General features: G+C 47.7%; 2 protein-coding genes across 2 annotated transcripts in view; one reads left to right on the forward strand and one right to left on the reverse strand.

Annotated features, from left to right (window-relative positions):
• ADK (adenosine kinase) overlaps positions 1–17,028 on the reverse strand; it is an 888,023-nt gene that overhangs the window by 214,072 nt on the left and 656,923 nt on the right. The gene's annotated exons all lie outside the window — the stretch shown is intronic.
• DUSP29 (dual specificity phosphatase 29) overlaps positions 15,570–17,028 on the forward strand; it is a gene marked incomplete at its 5' end in the record, with an annotated part of 31,731 nt that continues 30,272 nt past the window's right edge. The window contains one exon of the mRNA XM_081157938.1: positions 15,570–15,617. The remainder of the gene's footprint in view (positions 15,618–17,028) is intronic.

Below are 17,028 nucleotides of genomic sequence, written 5' to 3' on the forward strand. Positions count from 1 at the left end.
AGTCAGCGACTCCTGCCCCCCATCCAATCAGCCTATCGATTCCTCCTCCTAAACACAACCTGGATCTGCTCGCTTAACTTCATCTTTGTCACGACTACTCAAGTTCAAGCCAGCCTCACCTCTCCCCTGGATTCTTACAACAAGCTCGGCCCCCAGCCTGGCCCCTCCGATCTCCATGAGACATGCAAACATCTTACTAAAATGAAAATCTGGTCAACTCACTCCTCTGCTTACAACCCCCAAAGTCCAAAGGCCTTGACAAAGTATAGAGAAGCCTCGTTACCTGAGAACTCAGACCCCAGTCGTATGGCGCTTGCAATTCTAGTCTCATACATGCCACGTCATTAAGAAGCCTCAACCCACCTGCTGTTCCCAGAATGCACCTCTCGCACCTCTGGTAACTTGCACACGCTTCCAGTTGCACCACCGGAATGCCGCACTCTCACTACTCTCCACTGTGGTCTCCCTGAGGCTTCCCTTTAGATGTCTCCCCAGAAAGCTTTCCTAGACCCCCTAGCCTGAGAGAAGTGCTCCTCCCTGGCTACCAAAACGTCCATCACCTCTTACGATACTCCTGTCACTCTGAATTATAATCGCCTCGTGCCTTATCATTCCCTTCCAAGTGCTGTCTCTCACCGGGCTTTGCCTGGGCTCCGTGTCCCTCCGGGTGGCTCCCACACTCTGGCTCTGACCCAGCATCAGGTACTGCTCTGTTTCCATGGTCCAGCAGCCACAAGATGGCACCATTGCCACTCAGCCCTGTCCACAGAGGCCACCAGGGGGAGCGGATCCTAGCTCAGGCCAGGACTAGGCCTTCCTCCAGCGGGTGCCTGCTCTCCTCCCAGCTCCTCCTGCATGCGCCTCACCATTTGGCTGCCCTACGTGCCCTTCCTAGTTCACCGTGTACCCTCGGGCCACCTTTGACAATCTCGCCCTCACTCCTCACCAAGGCTGTCTGGGGCCAGCTCTGCCCTCTTTTGGGGGTTTGAGGAGCTTTTGCCCTTCTCTGCCATGTGGTCTGTTTCCAGAGGGCAATTGCTTTTTCTCTGTGCAAATCAAAAAAGGTGCTGCGTCTGAGCAAACCAGCCTTTCAAGCTGGTCAAAGAAAAGGTATCTGTAGCTCCCAAGAAAACAGAGCTCCAAGTCAGGGTGCTCAACCGAGCAAGCTGAGTGCACGCTGTGTCTTAGTCCCATTCACTCTTTCTGCAATTTATAAACTGCACAAACACAGGTCGCCTGGTCTGGGATGCAGGGATCAATAGCCCCATTTTTACAGATGAACAAACTGAAACTCAGAGAAGATGAAATGGGGCTGGAATGCTGTGTCCTGGATCTAAGATCTCTGAGCTCCAGCCTCAAAGGGCAGGCACTGCCCAGTCAGTTCCTCTGCTCTCCCCACCGCAGCATTCAGCTGGCCCTAAGCCCCGCTGGCTGTTGGCTGCCTCAGGTGCTCTCTGGGCCTTTTCCAAAGCTGGGAGATGGCAGGGCTGTTGCTGCTGTGCCCAACCAGTCAGAGTCCCTCTCTAATCTAGGAATTGAAGGCCATTCTCAGTTCGTCCTCAGGTTGTTGAGGCCTATAATTATCCAGAGCAGACAAAGCTAGTCCCCGCTTAGCAGCCCAGTCTGCCTCAATTCTCTTGAATCCCCCCTCTGCCTAACAACTAAGCCCTTGTTGCTATTTCTTGCTCATGCACTGTCAGCGGGACCCAAAATAGTGGCTCCAAAAGCCAATCTCTAAATCAGCATCCTGGTCTATGAATGTGAGCACCTGCCTCTGCCAACTGGGGTGGAGTGCCCAGAGGCTGAGACAGAGCCACACCCTGGGGCTTGAGTTTCAGCAGGTCACCTTCTTCGGGCTCTGAGGGTTAGGCTTAATCTAGGGCTGCAGGGGAAAGAGGGAGGGAAGCCCTAAGAAAGCAAGTGGTGGGAGAGCCAAACATTTTTCAGAGCACCCCAGGAAACGGAGGTTGAATTCCAGACGGGTGCCCCCACCAGGAAGCCTTCCTGCCTGCTACATTTGCCCCAGAAAGTCTGTGATGATGCATCTACTTCCCCTCTTTTTAGAGCAGCCTCATGAAAACCATGGGGTATTGTTAGGAGCATGACTTTGGACAGATTACCTGGATTCAAATTCTACCTCTGCCTTCTACCAAGTGTGAGGCCTCAGTTCATCTCTCCACACCTCGGTTTCCCCCTGTGTAACATGGGAGTAATAATAACCAATATATAGGATTGTTGTAAGGATTAAGTAGGGAAGATAGAAAGTTCTTTGTACAACATGTGGCAAGCTTTCAAAAATGAGACCTGTGATTATTGTCATAATACATAGTACAGGGGCTCCTGGCATCGTCTGCTACTCAGAACCCCCAGTTTCAGACAAAAAGTTGGTAGCACTCTCTGTGTTGAATGAATGAACGATTAAAAATTAGCTGACATAGCTCAGCCAGTGTTGCTTAGTGGTTGAGCGTCAACCCATGCACCAAGAGGTCGCAGGTTCGATCCCCCGTCAGGGTACCTGCCCGGGTTGTGGGCTTGATCCCCGGTAGGGGCTGTGCAGGAGGCAGCCGATCGATGGATTGGTGGTTCTCTCTCATGGATGTTTCTACCTCTCTATTCCTCTCTCTCTAAAATCAATAAAAACGTATTTTAAAAAATTAGTTGACCTAAATGCAACATAGTATTCTGGATTGGATTCTGGAACAGAAAAGGGACATAAGTAGAAAAACTAGTGATACCTGAAATAAGTCTGTGGTTTAGTTAATAGTGGTACACCAATTTTAGTTTCTTTGATAAATATGCCATGGTTATGTAGGAAGTTAACATTAGAGGAAGCTCGGTGATGGGTATACAAGAAATGTCTCCACTGTCTTTATAACTCTCTGTAAATGTAAACTTATTTCAAAATAAAACTTTAAAAAAATTACTGACAATTTCTGACTGCTTTGCATATGGAGGCACTATGCTAAAGTGCTTTAGATGCATCACTTCTCGTTTTGTTTTGTTCAGTTTCATCCATAATGCTTTCTTTCTTTAGAAAAAATTGGCCTTATTGAGTTGTGAGAATATAAGCGTTTATCTTTTTCTTTTTGTATTTTAAAAGATTTCCTAATTTAAAAAACAAAAATAAGTTGATTAATTTTTAAAATTAGAAACATCCTAATCTAACCTATCATCTAATGGATTTGGGGAAGTATTCAAGTTAAAATGGCACCATGAGAACTGGCACCTAAACATTGCGAATTCACACGTCATCCTTTTAAAACCTTCAAGAGCTTTATTTTGGATAATCTTGCTTCAAGAAAAAGGTAATGATGACCCAGTTTATAGCATTTAGATGAAATAACTGTAATCAAAGAGAAGCTAAGCCAGTGTCCAATTATACATTATTTCATTGAATCCTCTCACCCCATTATACAGATGAGAACACCGGTGCAGAGAGGTTAGGCCAGATAGCAGCTAACTTTAACTGAGAGTTTATTACATATCGGTGCATATCAGGGTAGGCTAATGGCCCTGCAAACAAACTTCGTTTCTTCCTCACAACACAGGTTGATGGAATGTGGGGGGAGCAAACATGGAAGGGATATAACAGGTCAGATAGGTCACTTCTCTTGTAGTTCCATGGCCTAGACTCAGTCACACAGTCGCACCTAACCACAGGGGGGGCTGGGAAATATAATCTAGCAGGGTGGCCAGGAAGTAGAGGAAACTGCAAATATTGGTGATCATGACAGGCTTTTCCACAGCAGGTGTTGATACGAGACATAAATAATCATTTAGTTCTCATAAACCATAAGAGATAGATATTATTATTAATATTCCCATCTTACAGATATGAAAACCGAGGATCGCAGAGTTTAAATAAACGTTCTCAAGGTCACTTAGCTGGAAGTGATAGAATCATACTTCAAACTCTGCCAGCAAGCCTGTGTTCTTAAACACTCCCTGAGCCTTCATTCTGGGTTGGCCTCAGTCACTTGCTTAACTTGCGACAGACATGGCATCCAGGAACTTCTGAAGCTGGGCCATAAGATGCCTCGAGACTTCTGCCTGTGTCTCTTGGAACACTCTCTTTGGAGCCCTGAGCCACCATGCAGGAAGTCTGATACCCCAAAACCGCCATGCTAGAGAGGCCTTGGGTAGACAAGGTGGTTGACAGTCTCCGCTGAGACTCCCAGCCTCCCTGCCAAGGCACAGACATTGGTGTGCCCCTTTTTGGGTCCTCCAGACCAGCACATCTGCCAGCTGATCGCCACTGAGTGACCTTGGTCAACACCGCGTGGAATAGAAGAACCATCCATCGAGCCTCCCTGAATTAAGGACGCACAGAGTCACCGGATATAAGAAAATGCTCTTGTTTTTAAGTCACTAAGCTTTGAGGTAGTTTGTTACATATGACTAGATAACCAGCACAGTGGCAGAGCAGTTCTGATGAAAACCCTGGTTTTAACCACTGAGTGAGCCTTCGGAAGAATGGCAGAATGAGAAAAGAACAGCGGTGGCATCCACCCCCTCCCCCGGCTGAGTGCATGGCAATGAGGTTCCACGTCTACGGAGAGGTAAAGGTGACAGTGGAGCCCTGGCTTGTATCTGCTCTGAGCCCACTCAAGCTGGAAGATGGTTAGGGGCCCACGGGAAATACTGGAGGCAAAGGTCTGGAGGCGGGCAGGGCAGAGAGGCTACCAGAAAGGGAACATCCAGCCCCTCACCTCACTCCCAAGCTCTGTCCTGAGCTCCAGCCACCCTACCTTCCAGGCCAGCAGACTCCTAGCCACCAGGAGACCCCTGTAGGTCTGCTGACCTCTAGCTCAGCCTGGTCTTGACAGCTGCCTCCTCCATTTCCTCCCACATCAGGGGTGGGGTGAGCAGCCACAGTATGGGCTCTGCAGCCCCTGGGGTCTTGGGGAACCCTGGTTTGAGGAAAACTCACAGGGAAATATCCCCCCCTGCCACCTGCCCAGGTACTGCCCTCCTTGGCTGGCAGGAGGACCCAGCTACCTGTTCTTTCTCAGGTCACTGCCCTTCCCAGTTTATTCCCCCAGGTTTATGCATTAATCTTTTCATCCAAGCTTCCTGAGCCATTTGATGTCTGCTCTGTCTGGTCCTCTCTCCGTGGGAGCTGCTGGAAGTTCTCCTCCTCTGAGAATTCCTGCACCCCAGCTCCTACTTCAGAACTTCCATCAGCCCACCGTGTGCCCTCCCTCCCTCCAGCGCTTCCAGTTTACATCCTGTATGGATACTCTGGCTTGGCCTCCTGTAACCTCAGGGCTGATGGGGCTCCCGGCATCCACAACTGAGACCCGGTCAGACTAGCTCGCCAGCCTCCCAGGGCTCCAGCTTGGTGCTGTTGACCGCTAGGGCCATCCTGATTTAAGTAGTGAATGGGGAGGAGTGTTGCTGATTAGACAGACCCGAGAAAATACAAACACAAATATAAAGAACTGAGGACAGGCTAATTTTCCTAAGATTAAAAGGAGTGCTGGGAAGGCACTGCTTCACTTGAATGATGAACTTGTAAGCAGGACTACTGAGGGAAACCTTGGGGGTGGGGTGAGGGGACCTTCTAGTTCCCTTTAGACTATATCTCACAGATACAATACCCACTCTGTAGAATCCCTGCAAGGTCCCCACCATGCTGGCTCTGCTTTTTTAGGGACTCCTGGTTCATGCACACACTACCACGTGGCTCTGCTGTCTTGGCCATAGATGGTTGGATCAGGATGGGTGCCTGGGCACAGACTTCTACTTGCTCCCAGTACCCATCCTTCCCTATCACATTGGTAAAGAGCCTTTGGCAAGGCACTCAGCTAAAGTGGAATCTCTCTCAACCTCCCTTGCAGGTAAATGTGGCCAAGTGACTGTTCTCGTCAATTAGATGCAATTATGTGGGGCTTCCAATAAATCTTAAAGAGGAAGGGATGTGTCCTTTGTTCCCCTCCATGGCGCTGCCTGGAGTGTGAGTGACACTGGCTGGGCTCCCTGCCCGAGCGGGACGAGACCGCTCTGCCTCCACACTTTCTTTACACGAGAGAAGAAGAAATGTCTACCTTGTTCAAGTCACTATTTTTCAAGTCTCCGTTACCAGCAGCTAAATGTGATCTTAACTGTTCAATTTCCTGCCCACAGGTGGCCAGAGGCCTGTGTGTGTGTGTGGGGGGGGGGGGGGATCTAATATGAAAGGTAGCCATGGATTATGCTCTTTTCCAGACAAGACTGCAGACCCGATGATGTTCTCTGTCTTAAAGAGTTTGAGCAGGAAACAGAGTGGGAAATAGCAGGATGGGTGGGCAGGTACCCAGAGAGAAGTCAGGAAGCAAGAGCCGTGGGCAGCAGAAATCTCGGAGCGGAGCAGCACAGGGAGTCAGCCGGCAGGGCCAGGAGTGTGGGAAGCCGGACGGAGAAGAGCTGAGTGCCCGCAGAGCCGGAGCCTGGCCAGAGGAGCAGCCTGCACCCCATGAGACCCCACAATAGTCTGGCCACTGGAGTCACAGTGTATCCTGGGAGACACTCTCATTCCCCAGGAAATTCCTTTCTTTCTTTTTTTTAAAAAAAATATGTTTTTATTGATTTTTTAGGGAGAGGGAGAGAGAGCAACATCGATGTGAGAGAGAAACACTGATTGTTGAGTTGCCTCCCATATTCACCCCCAGGGATCAAACCAGTAACCTGGGTACGTGCCCTGACCAGGAATCAAACCGATTAGGTGCGTAGGGGAACACGCAGCCAACTCAGCCCCACTGGCTGGGGCAGAGGTTCCTTGTTTTCAAATATATTCTTACAACGAGTCTCTGAGGTCACTTGATTGCGAGTTATCTTTTGGCACCTGAAAAACCTCATCGATTCATTTCATGAACTTCAACCAGACCACAGGCATCGCCCGACAAGAATGAGACCCTTGGCGGGACAACGGGCCAGTGGATTCGGGTCCGCCTCAGAAATGGCCACCACACAGAAGCGCCTGGCCTGACCTACCCGGTTCTCAGTCCAGCCTTGTTCCTCCTGAGAAGTAGCAACACGTCTCTAGCCAAGGAGATCATAACATGCACCACTGTCCCCACCACCAGGCTGAGCTGCCTGGGGAGGGCAGGAAAACAAGAGCTTGGACACACAGGGACTCGGGTTTTCATCCGGACTCCATCCTTTACACAGCTGTGTGGGCCTATGCGGGCAGTTAACTCCTCTGACCCTCACGTTTCTCAAGGGTAAAAATGGGAACGGTAACAGCATTGCCTGGGTCTGTTGTGAGAACGGAAATAGAGAAACAGCCTAGTGCCTGGCACATAGTAGGTCCTCAACAAAAGCTTGAGTTTCTTTCCTTTCTTCCGAGACAACCAGGGGCTTGGGAAGAAAAATCTAGATCTCTATTCTCCCTTCCTGAGGGGAGGAGTGGGAGGACTGGTCACACAGACCCCAGGGAGACTCAGCCTTTTCCTATAGCTTCTCAGAACAGTAACAGGGCACAAGAGGGCATTCACAACCAGCCTGCTGCTAAAAGGCCATCATCTGGATCTACTTTCACATCTTTTAAAATAGATGTGTATGATTTATAAACTTTGGCCAAGCAGTTTTACATACATAAGAGGCTCTGCATTCTATTACAGGTTTCTTAAATACAGTTGTAAACTCACATTAGGATATTAGGCTGTAATGACAAATGCAGCCCTCTCACATAAAACCCTGATTCTCCACACACTGGAATATTTGTTTAATGAAAAGAGGTTTTACAAGCTCTCCAGACTCCCAGCTCATCTTTATTCTGGTCCTTAATTTAGGGAAGAAGAGAGAAAAGTTAAATGTCTCTCTCACACACAATAACCTCTTCATTTTTTTCAATGAAAACTCTGGTGTGGTCTGGCAAAAGTCTAGGAGCGCGCACGCACACACACACAGGCACACGCGCGCAAGCCTGAAGCAGGCTTATGAGAAAAATCTGGAATGTCTTGAAGTTTTTTTTCAATTACAGCTCAATAAAAATGTCCTCATAAAAGTTCTAGGTAAGCAATCGCTTTGCCAGCAAGATGTGGCTGCCCACATCCCAGGGAGGCCTGCCTGGTGTGAGTGGGGGAGGAAGGGCAGGAAGCCAAAGTGGGGTCCTTCTCCATCCCCTCCACCCCAACACAACACACAAGATGGGTTCCTCTGAGGGACTTGGGGAGGGGGCAGCCTCCATCTTTCCAAAGCCCCTCCAAGTCTGCCCAGCCAAGAGGCCAGCAGGGGCTGAGCCTTATAGCAGGCATAATATTTTGAAAATTCTAAATGGCTGTGTTTTTCATTCCTTTCCCCCATAACCAAGTTCCTTAGAAGTAGGGTTGCCAGATAAAATACAGGACACCAGTTAAAACTGAATTTCAGCTAAGAAACAATTTTTAGTTTAGATATGTACCAAATATTTCAGAGGACATACTTAATACTAAAAATGTATTTGAAAATCAGTCAACACTACCTGGAAGTCATTTTGTCATTATGGCCACGGAAATGGGGAAAGAGGCCAGATCTGGTAGGAGGAGGCCCAGCGGATGTTCTGGTAACAGAGGAAAAGAAAGTGTGTGGTTGAAGGGGAAGAAAGGTAGATAGAGGAGGGGGTGGCCGGCAGTGAGGCCTACGGGTGGCCACCTCCGTTCTCTAAGACAATGTCCCTGGGATGAACTGAAAATTGCTCATGTGTGTGTATGTGTGTGTGCGGGGGGGGGGGGGGGGCTGTGCTCTTTACCCGTTTAGGCTTCTGGAAAGAGATCAGTTTGTCCAACTTAGCAGCAGCCAGGCTTAAGGGGCCCCACAGCATCGAGGCCCCTCCCCAAATTGGGTCTTGCAATAAACCCTGATGTACATCCATAATCCGTCTTGGGCAAGAGAAGAGGATTCTGAGACCTTGAGCTTTTAACTGGGAAGAGGCTGGGATATTATTATTAGTTAGCAAATTTAAGTGTCTTCAATTCTCAGCAGGCTGGGGAGGGACTTGTGGGGAAGGTGAGAAGAGCTAAAGAAAAATAAAGACACTTTTTTTTTGTACCTCCCAGTGACAAGAATCGCAGCAACATCAGGGCAGTGACATAGTATATATTGTAACTCAGTTTCTACAATACTGCCTACCACGTAATAGGTGCTGTACAGGGATGGGCAGAGCAAGTGAATTTCCATCCATCCTAAACCAGACTGACTGCAACAATAAGGGTCCTTTGGGCCCTGACATCCCTCCCTGAGATTAATCTCAGGGACAGTCTGAGACCATGTGCACAGGCACCAAAGTGGTGAGTTGCTTAATAACACGAGAATTTCTTTCCTAACTCAATCCATCAGTATCTTGTGTAGGGGAAGGGTTACATCATCAGGGTCAGAAAGCCTTGATTAAAACAGCAATGGTTAGGTGCTAGGGCCTGTGTTAAGCACTTTATGTTATTTCATTTATTACTGACATACAAACCCCTCAAGGTCTGGTTCATCAGGTAATGCTTTATAACCTACCATTAAAACATACCAGAATCTGGCCCACTTCCCACATGTGCTGCTGGCATCGTCCACCCAGCCACTAGCATCTCTTGCCTGAACAACTAGAATAGCCTCCTCGCTGGTCTCCCAAGAGCATACATTTATTATCTTCTTTAATCCTCACAAAACCCCTATAGGCAGACACTGTTATTACTCCCAATGCACAGATGAGAGGACAGGCTCAAAGAAGTTAAGAGACTTGTACCAAGTCAGAGCTAAGTGGCAGGAGCAGGATTTGAACCCAAGCCCTTATATTTTGAAAGCACCCGCCCTTCACTCCTCTGCTCTCCTGCCTCCCACACACACAACTAATCGCCCTGTCAAGCCTCATCAATGTCACTTTGATGCACTAACAGGCCGTGAAGAGGAAATAGCTATCTATCTGTAAAATAAACAAGCCCTGGCGGGAAGACAGAGGTGCTAATAGAGACACAATTTACCCATTTGCTGAGATCACTGACAGACTGGAGCAGGGTTCAGACAGCATTCAGTCTCCTGGGAAAGGGGGACTTGGAGGGGACCCCTGCACACAGCCCTTGCCTCAGGTCCTGAGGTCTTCAGAGCCCCCAGCAGGAGGCTAGCAGCAGGCCTTCCCAGTATTTTGACAGCCAGGGAGATACACAGAGGTATTGATTTCAGAGAAACATCCTTCGACCCTTGGGCCTTCTCTTCAAACACAATGTCCTCACGTCGCTGGGCTATCAGAGTCAAGAGTGACAGCTCCACAACAGACGTCGCCTGGCCAGCTGCCAGCAAACTCCCAGGCAGGCATGGAAACCACTAAGGTACCCAAACAACAGGATTTAAGACCGAGGGAGGGGGAAGGTTTGTGGTCATGCAGTGGGAAGGAGGCAGGTCAGACTGGGCAGTAGAACAAATGGAAATCTGCATCCAAATTCCCACCACCACATTGACTTGTCTCATTTTCAGTGATCAAGACCTGAGCTATCAAAAGAGAGACCTGAGTAGTCCGAATGGGAGCCAGCAGCCCCGTGGGGCTATTGAGCACTTGAAATGTGGCTGGTCCAAATTGAGATGTGCTGTAAGTGTAAAATACACACAGATTTCAAAGACTTGGTATGGAAAAAAGAATGACAAATATCTCAATAATTTTCCATATTGATTACATGTTGAAATGGTAATATTTGGGGTATAGTCAGTTAAATAAAATACATTATTAAAATTAATTTCACCTGGTTTTTTTACTCTTTAATGTGGCTACTGAAAAAATTAAAATTGCATACATGGCTTGTGCTTATATTTCTATTGGACAGCGCTGACCTGAAGGTTCATAAATAAAATGTAATTGAATTCAAAGTGAACACATGTAAATATTATTTTTACCAAAATGTAAATTAAATGAAAACAATAAAATATTAAACTTATTTCCATGTATATTTTCAAGAGAGTTCTTTTTCTAAAACATTCAAGGTTCTTATTAAAAATAAAAGGGACTACGTAATTACGGAATATCAGTTTTTAAATCAAAATGATATAAATGAACCTGAAAATATTAACTCACTTCTTTGAAAGCTTTGTTAAATCCTATAAACCACTGTTATTAAAAAATTATTGACCATTCTAGTAGTCAGTGTGAAGAATTGGCATTAATCCTTCATGCATGTTACATCTAGACATATATTTGTATATAGATACACTCTAAAGGATGCTACGAATTGTCGGATGTACGAAATGCTCCTCAGCTGTTGTGCAATTGCTGCTATTAATTCCTGATCACCCTCAGCGTCCTGAAGCAGAACGCGGGCCGAGGGGGCGCTCGGCACTGCCAGGTTTTCCTACTGTCTGAGCGAATGACAGGATAGATTGAAAAAGCTGGGTTTTCTCTCACCTAAGCACTTCCACAGTTCAAATCCTCCCTGTGCCCCGAGGTTAGCAGCAACGCAGTCCACCAACTCTCACAGAAGTCAGACTCAGTTACCTCTTGTTTGAGGTCACAGGGCAAGACAGGGGGAAACAGAACCTCTGTGGCCTAAATGGTGTTAGTCACCAAAGTGGACAGAGTTAGGGGCGACACATACTCTGTCTGTTCTAAAAGCCAGATCCCAAGAGAATGAGGCACCCATGTACATTTTTATTTTTAAAGTTACACACAGCAAAGTTCACTCTTCTTGGTTTTACTGACAAATGTAACTGTGCAGCCACTACCATAACCAAGATTCAAAATAGTTCCACCGGCTCCCAAAATTCTTCTCAGGGTTTGGTATTGTTGGGTTTTTATTTGTGTTTAACAATTCTAAAAGGTGTATAGCAGTATCTCAATATTGGTGTGTATGTTTGTGATCTTTGGGGACCTCCAAAAAAAGAAGTTCAGGGCAGGGGCTCCTGTTTCCAGGATCTATGGATGATATTGTCTAGGGGAGTCAACAAATTTCCCTCTTGGATTTTTGACTTATCCAAGAAAATGTCTTGGTAGGCTTTAAAAAATTTTTTTTTAATTTTTTAATTACAGTTGATACACAATATTATATTAGTTTCAGCTGCACAACATAGTGATTAGACATTTATATACCTTATGAAGTGATCACCCCGATAAGCGTAGTACCCACGTGGCACTATACATAGTTATTACAATATTATTGACTATGTTCTCTATGCTGTACTTTACATCCCCATGACTGTTTTTATAACTGGCAAGATGTACATCTTAATCCCTTCCCCATTTCCTCCCATTTCCCCTCCCCTGCCCATCTGGCAACCATCAAAATGTTCTCTGTATGAATTTGTTTCTGTTTTGCTTGTTTGTTTATTTGGTTTTTTAGATTCCACATATAAGTGAAATCATATGGTATTTGCCTTTCTCTGTCTAACTTATTTTACTTAGCATAGTACACTCTAGGTCCATTCATGTTGTTGCAAATGGCAAGATTTTTTGGGGGGGGCTGATATATATATATATATGCCCATTTTTTAATTAACTTGTTTTGTTTTGTTTTGGTGTTAAATTGTATGTGTTCCTTACATATTTTGAATATTAACCTCTTATCAGATGTAACATTGGTGACTTCTCCAACTCAGTGGGTTGTCTTTTTGTTTTGTTGATGGTTTCCTTTGCTGTGCAAAACTCTAGTTTGATGTAGTTCTTGGTGGGATTTTTTTATAAGAAAGGGAGGCAAAGACTAAGAGGGAGCTGTCCTGCTCCGCATAATCATAAGGGAAGAGGAATCCAGAGCCTCTGGGGGGACCCACCTCTAGAGAAGGGTGAGAGGCCAAGAATGTGGATAAAGGAAAGCTGTGATGATTGTACACCCAGAGAGGAGCTTTGTGCATGTGGTAGGTACAGAGACAGAAGTCTCCGGAGGAAGAAATTCCCCTGGCGTGGGGCCCAGCCAACAATTTTCTAAGAAGAGGGAGGTTGGACATTGAATTTGGAGTTGTCTGCTGCTCTGAGCTATGGCATTAGGTGGGTGAACTTTGGAAGAAAACAGAAAAGGGTGGTGTTAAGCTTGGGGTGAAGTTGAAGGAGTGAGAGGCCAGAGGGTTTCCTCGAGGGTTAAGAGGAATAAAGGCTACAGCAGAGCAGACTCAGGAGAAATGAGAGCCATCCTGCCTGCACCTCTCCTACAGAACAGTCCTTCGAGATGCTGAAGAGGGCTCTGGGCTTCCTGCAGAACATGGGCCTCAGTCTGTTGGCTTTGCTTTGGTTTGTTTTTGTTATTGTTATTTTTAATACAACAGAAAAGAGAAACCTCTAGGAGTGTAGAGGACTTACAGCCCTCAGACTGCACATGTCTGCCACAGAGATGTGGCCTCGGCCCTCTGGATTCCATCTAGGAGGGCACCCTCTCTCCTGGAATCCAGCTGGACTCAGCATCCACATAACCTCCACCTCTATCTGAAAATGGGAAAAGTAGAGGGAGATGCTAGGGGAAAGGGGTTTACTAATGAAAATGACGCGGGACAGAGAAGTGGTGGGAGGGAGAAAACTATGTCACATGCTGCTACAGGTAAGTTCTGAGCGTGTTAAGGTGAGAATGACAGCTGTTTCTGCAGAGCAGCCTTTACGTGCACTGCTGCAGCTTGCTGTGGCGCACAGTCTTGGCCGACCATCCTTGGGGTTTGGAATAGTGGGAGATATCCCTGAGCACAGCCTTTGGTTACCTAGTTCACTCCCATCCCGGCAGAATGTGTGTTTGCTGTGTCCACACAAGGAAGCTCTTGGGCAGCTACCTACGGTCTGAGTTCTGTCCTTGGAGTTACACAGAGAACATGATTGTTTCTGTCACAGGTTAGCCCTTCAGCTGCTAGAAAACAAACCAGGTGTCTCATGTCGCCAACACTACTCTTTTCTAACGAAGTCTTTCAGGGCTTCCTACAGCTCATCATAATTAATGATATGGTTTTCCACCCGTCCCCAACCTCATCATCTTCTGGGGTGTACTTAATGTGTGAAGGATTGGGGGATGTAGGGTGTGATGAGGGGATCGCCAGTCTTCTGGTCAACCACATTTAAGGTCTACTTTAATGGAGATGACAGTCCAGCAACCCACTTAATTCTTTCCCTGGCTTTATTTGTTTACTTGAATAACCTTCTAGACAGTGTGGTGAGATATTATCTCCTTTTCTTGTCAATCATCTATCTCAGATGTCTTTAGATATTTGATTTTTGCCCCCTGCTGAACCTACGTCTTCCGAGGTCCCTCTTGCTTCCTTAGTCCTTGAAATGGGCTGGATTGGGCTCCCAGCTTGATGAAAATCTTTCTTCTGGCTTTGTCAGTTCCAGCAGCTCTGACTCCTTTACTTCTTGGGGTAATTGCAGAAGGGCCTGTTGACCTGCTGTTCTGACTCCAGCATCAACAGCAGGGACATGTGGACCCTGACATTTTGGCATCCTTGTACAGGCTGATCCTGAGTCTATGCCTTGTGAATATTCTTTACACCAAGAAATCAATAAAAGCTAAGGCGCTGAGCAATTTTACAATGAAAAAATACTAGTAGAAATATCCACTCTAAATAAAACTGGCAGGAGCTAAACAAGCAAATTGTGAGGAAGATCTTTGGTTTGCCGAAAGCAAAGTTGCAGGGGATAATATAATGACCCAATTCAAAAAGACCCTGTTAAGTGAAGGACATGGGGAGACTGATGACCCCCTCCCCACTCCCCCCAATTCTTTACACATCAACATATGCCCCAAAGTGAGTGATGAGTATGGAGAAGGGTAGAAAACCCCATCATTCATCATAAGGAAGCGTAGGAAGCCCTGGAAAGATTTTACTAGAAAATTAGAGAAGCCTGGATAGTCTATAGCACTCAACACTGAAAAGGAGGGCACAGCGGTAGGGCTTGGTGGGGGATCCTGGAGCAAAGAAGGCTGGAGCCAAAGAGGAGGGAGATGGAGAGGAGCTGCCAAGAACAGAGAGACCTGGGAATGGCTGTTGAATTAGAAATATTTTTGGCATCCTAATACCACCTAGCATTTTAAAATGTTTAGCACGTGCCAGGCACTAAGTGCTTTCCATACTTTATGTCATTTAACCCTAACAACGTAACAACATAAGAGGATGGCATTATGATTACTTTCCCCACTGAAGCCCAGAAGGGTTGGACACTTGCCGGGGGTCTCACAGGAAGCAACACTGAAAACGGACCAAGCTTACAGTCTGTCTTGGGGAAAGTTCATTGATTGCCTCTCATGATGCAGCATCCATTGCATCCACCCTCCAGAGGTAGCTCCACAGACTCTCCAGTCTGGTCACTACTTACCTTCCCATAGGCCCTGGGCCAGTGCTCAAACCTCCCCTGTTCCAGGACAGAGCTGGGCAGGGCCCTGCAGACATCTGGTCTCATCCATGCCAAGAAAGCAAAGCTGGGAACTCCCCCTGCCAGCCCCCCAGCCCCCCACCCCAGCGGCCACGTGTTCTGCCTCTGTGGCTGAGCCAGGGACAAGAGTGTGGGCTGTAGGTACAGGACTCCCACGGTCAAGGGTTTCGGGTCACACTGGCGAAGCAGACGCCTCGGGTTTCTTCTCAGACTGGGCAACACACAAGGTCAACGTCAGCAGATCTGACCCTAAAAATAGGCTCTGAGATGCCAGTCCGGGTAGCTGGGTGTGCAGCCCCACACGCCCCAGGGACAAGCACCTCCTGACCCAGCCAGGCCCCAGCGCGCACAGGTAAGGCCCTTGGGTGGTGAGGCTGGCATCTCCTGGGTCCCGCCAAATGTCCTTTGGGGACTCGGGTGTAGGGATTAGAAGCCCCCTTTCCACCCTGTTTCTGGAGAGATGGAGAACAGCTGACACCCCTTTCGTGTGAAAGGCTTCCTGTTACCCATGTTCCTCCAGAAACTCCATGGAGTTTTCTCCACTTGCCTCCCTCCAACCTGAGCTTCCAGTTCAATGACTTTCTAAACGACAGCGAGGTGGGTTAAAGCTCAGCGGGGCCCTTCAGAGGCATTGGATGTATTGTATCGCGTTCCAGTGAGTCTGCATTTGTGCATTTAGCCAGTGGAGGGGGGGGAAATCTCAGCGGGAGGGGTGGATAGAGACCAGAATGACTCACTTCACGTGTAGAGCAACACAGATCACAAATAAGTACTCAGCCCCCACAGATGAGAGGTCTTCCTGTGTCCTGGGTAACACTAAGCACCATCTGGACGGATGGACTATTCTTGAAGCTTTTCCCATTCCTGGTTGGGAGGATGGGGTTGGGGATGACGCCTTGGTAAGTAGGGGGAGACTGAGTCACGGAGGGACAGGGCCACTGGACCAAGATAGCCACACGTAAGGGTAAGAGGGTGGGAAGGTGTCTTGTGCTCTCCCATTAGACCCTGGTGCCTTGTCCTGCGGCTTCATGAGCCTGAACCCGAGAGCTGTTGGGTGTGGGGGGCTCTTAGTGTTCAGGGAAGCTGAAAACATTCCAAGGGGCAAACTCAGAGTAAGAAGGGAGGGGGCATGAGGAGGGTATGTAGAGAGGCCCAGGCCTGCCCTCAGGAGCACAGACTTCGTGCCCAAGAATAGAGCGACCTGTTCACTGACATGGGTGGGGAGGCTTGGCTGCTTAGGTTCAGTCCCAGCCTCACAGCTCCCCGGCTTGGTGTTGCGTTACTAACAACCTCTCTGATTCTCCTTTTTCTCGTCTGTAAAGTGGGGCAGCTATTCCCTGTCTAGAGGTTTTGAGAGTAGACAATCGCCGGACATGTGATAAAAGTAACCAACCTTATGATGATTTCTCTGAGTCCTATTAGGCCTTTGGTTTCTCAGTGAACTTTTGTGGCAGCTTTAGGAGGTGGGCACTTGGCGCCCAGCCTTCCCAAGGTCCAGAGCCTCCTCTGGGCAGCACCAGGAGACAGGCCTGGTGAGGGACAGTGACCTGGGTTGGAAACGGAGGGGTGGCGGGCCCATGGTGAGGGCGGCACCACCAGCCTCTCCCCTCCATCTTTCCCTGCACAAAAAGGCCTCATGTTCTGAGGTGGTGCACAGTGGGAAACGGTTCTTGAAAGACCTAAACTAAAGGCCATCTAGTCCTGAATTCACGAGCTGTGAAACTGCCCGCAGTGTTCCCACATGTCTTCAGAGGAAGTGAAGG

Source organism: Miniopterus schreibersii, assembly GCF_964146895.1.
Source record: "Miniopterus schreibersii genome assembly, chromosome: 14".
NCBI classification, from domain to species: domain Eukaryota; kingdom Metazoa; phylum Chordata; class Mammalia; order Chiroptera; family Miniopteridae; genus Miniopterus; species Miniopterus schreibersii.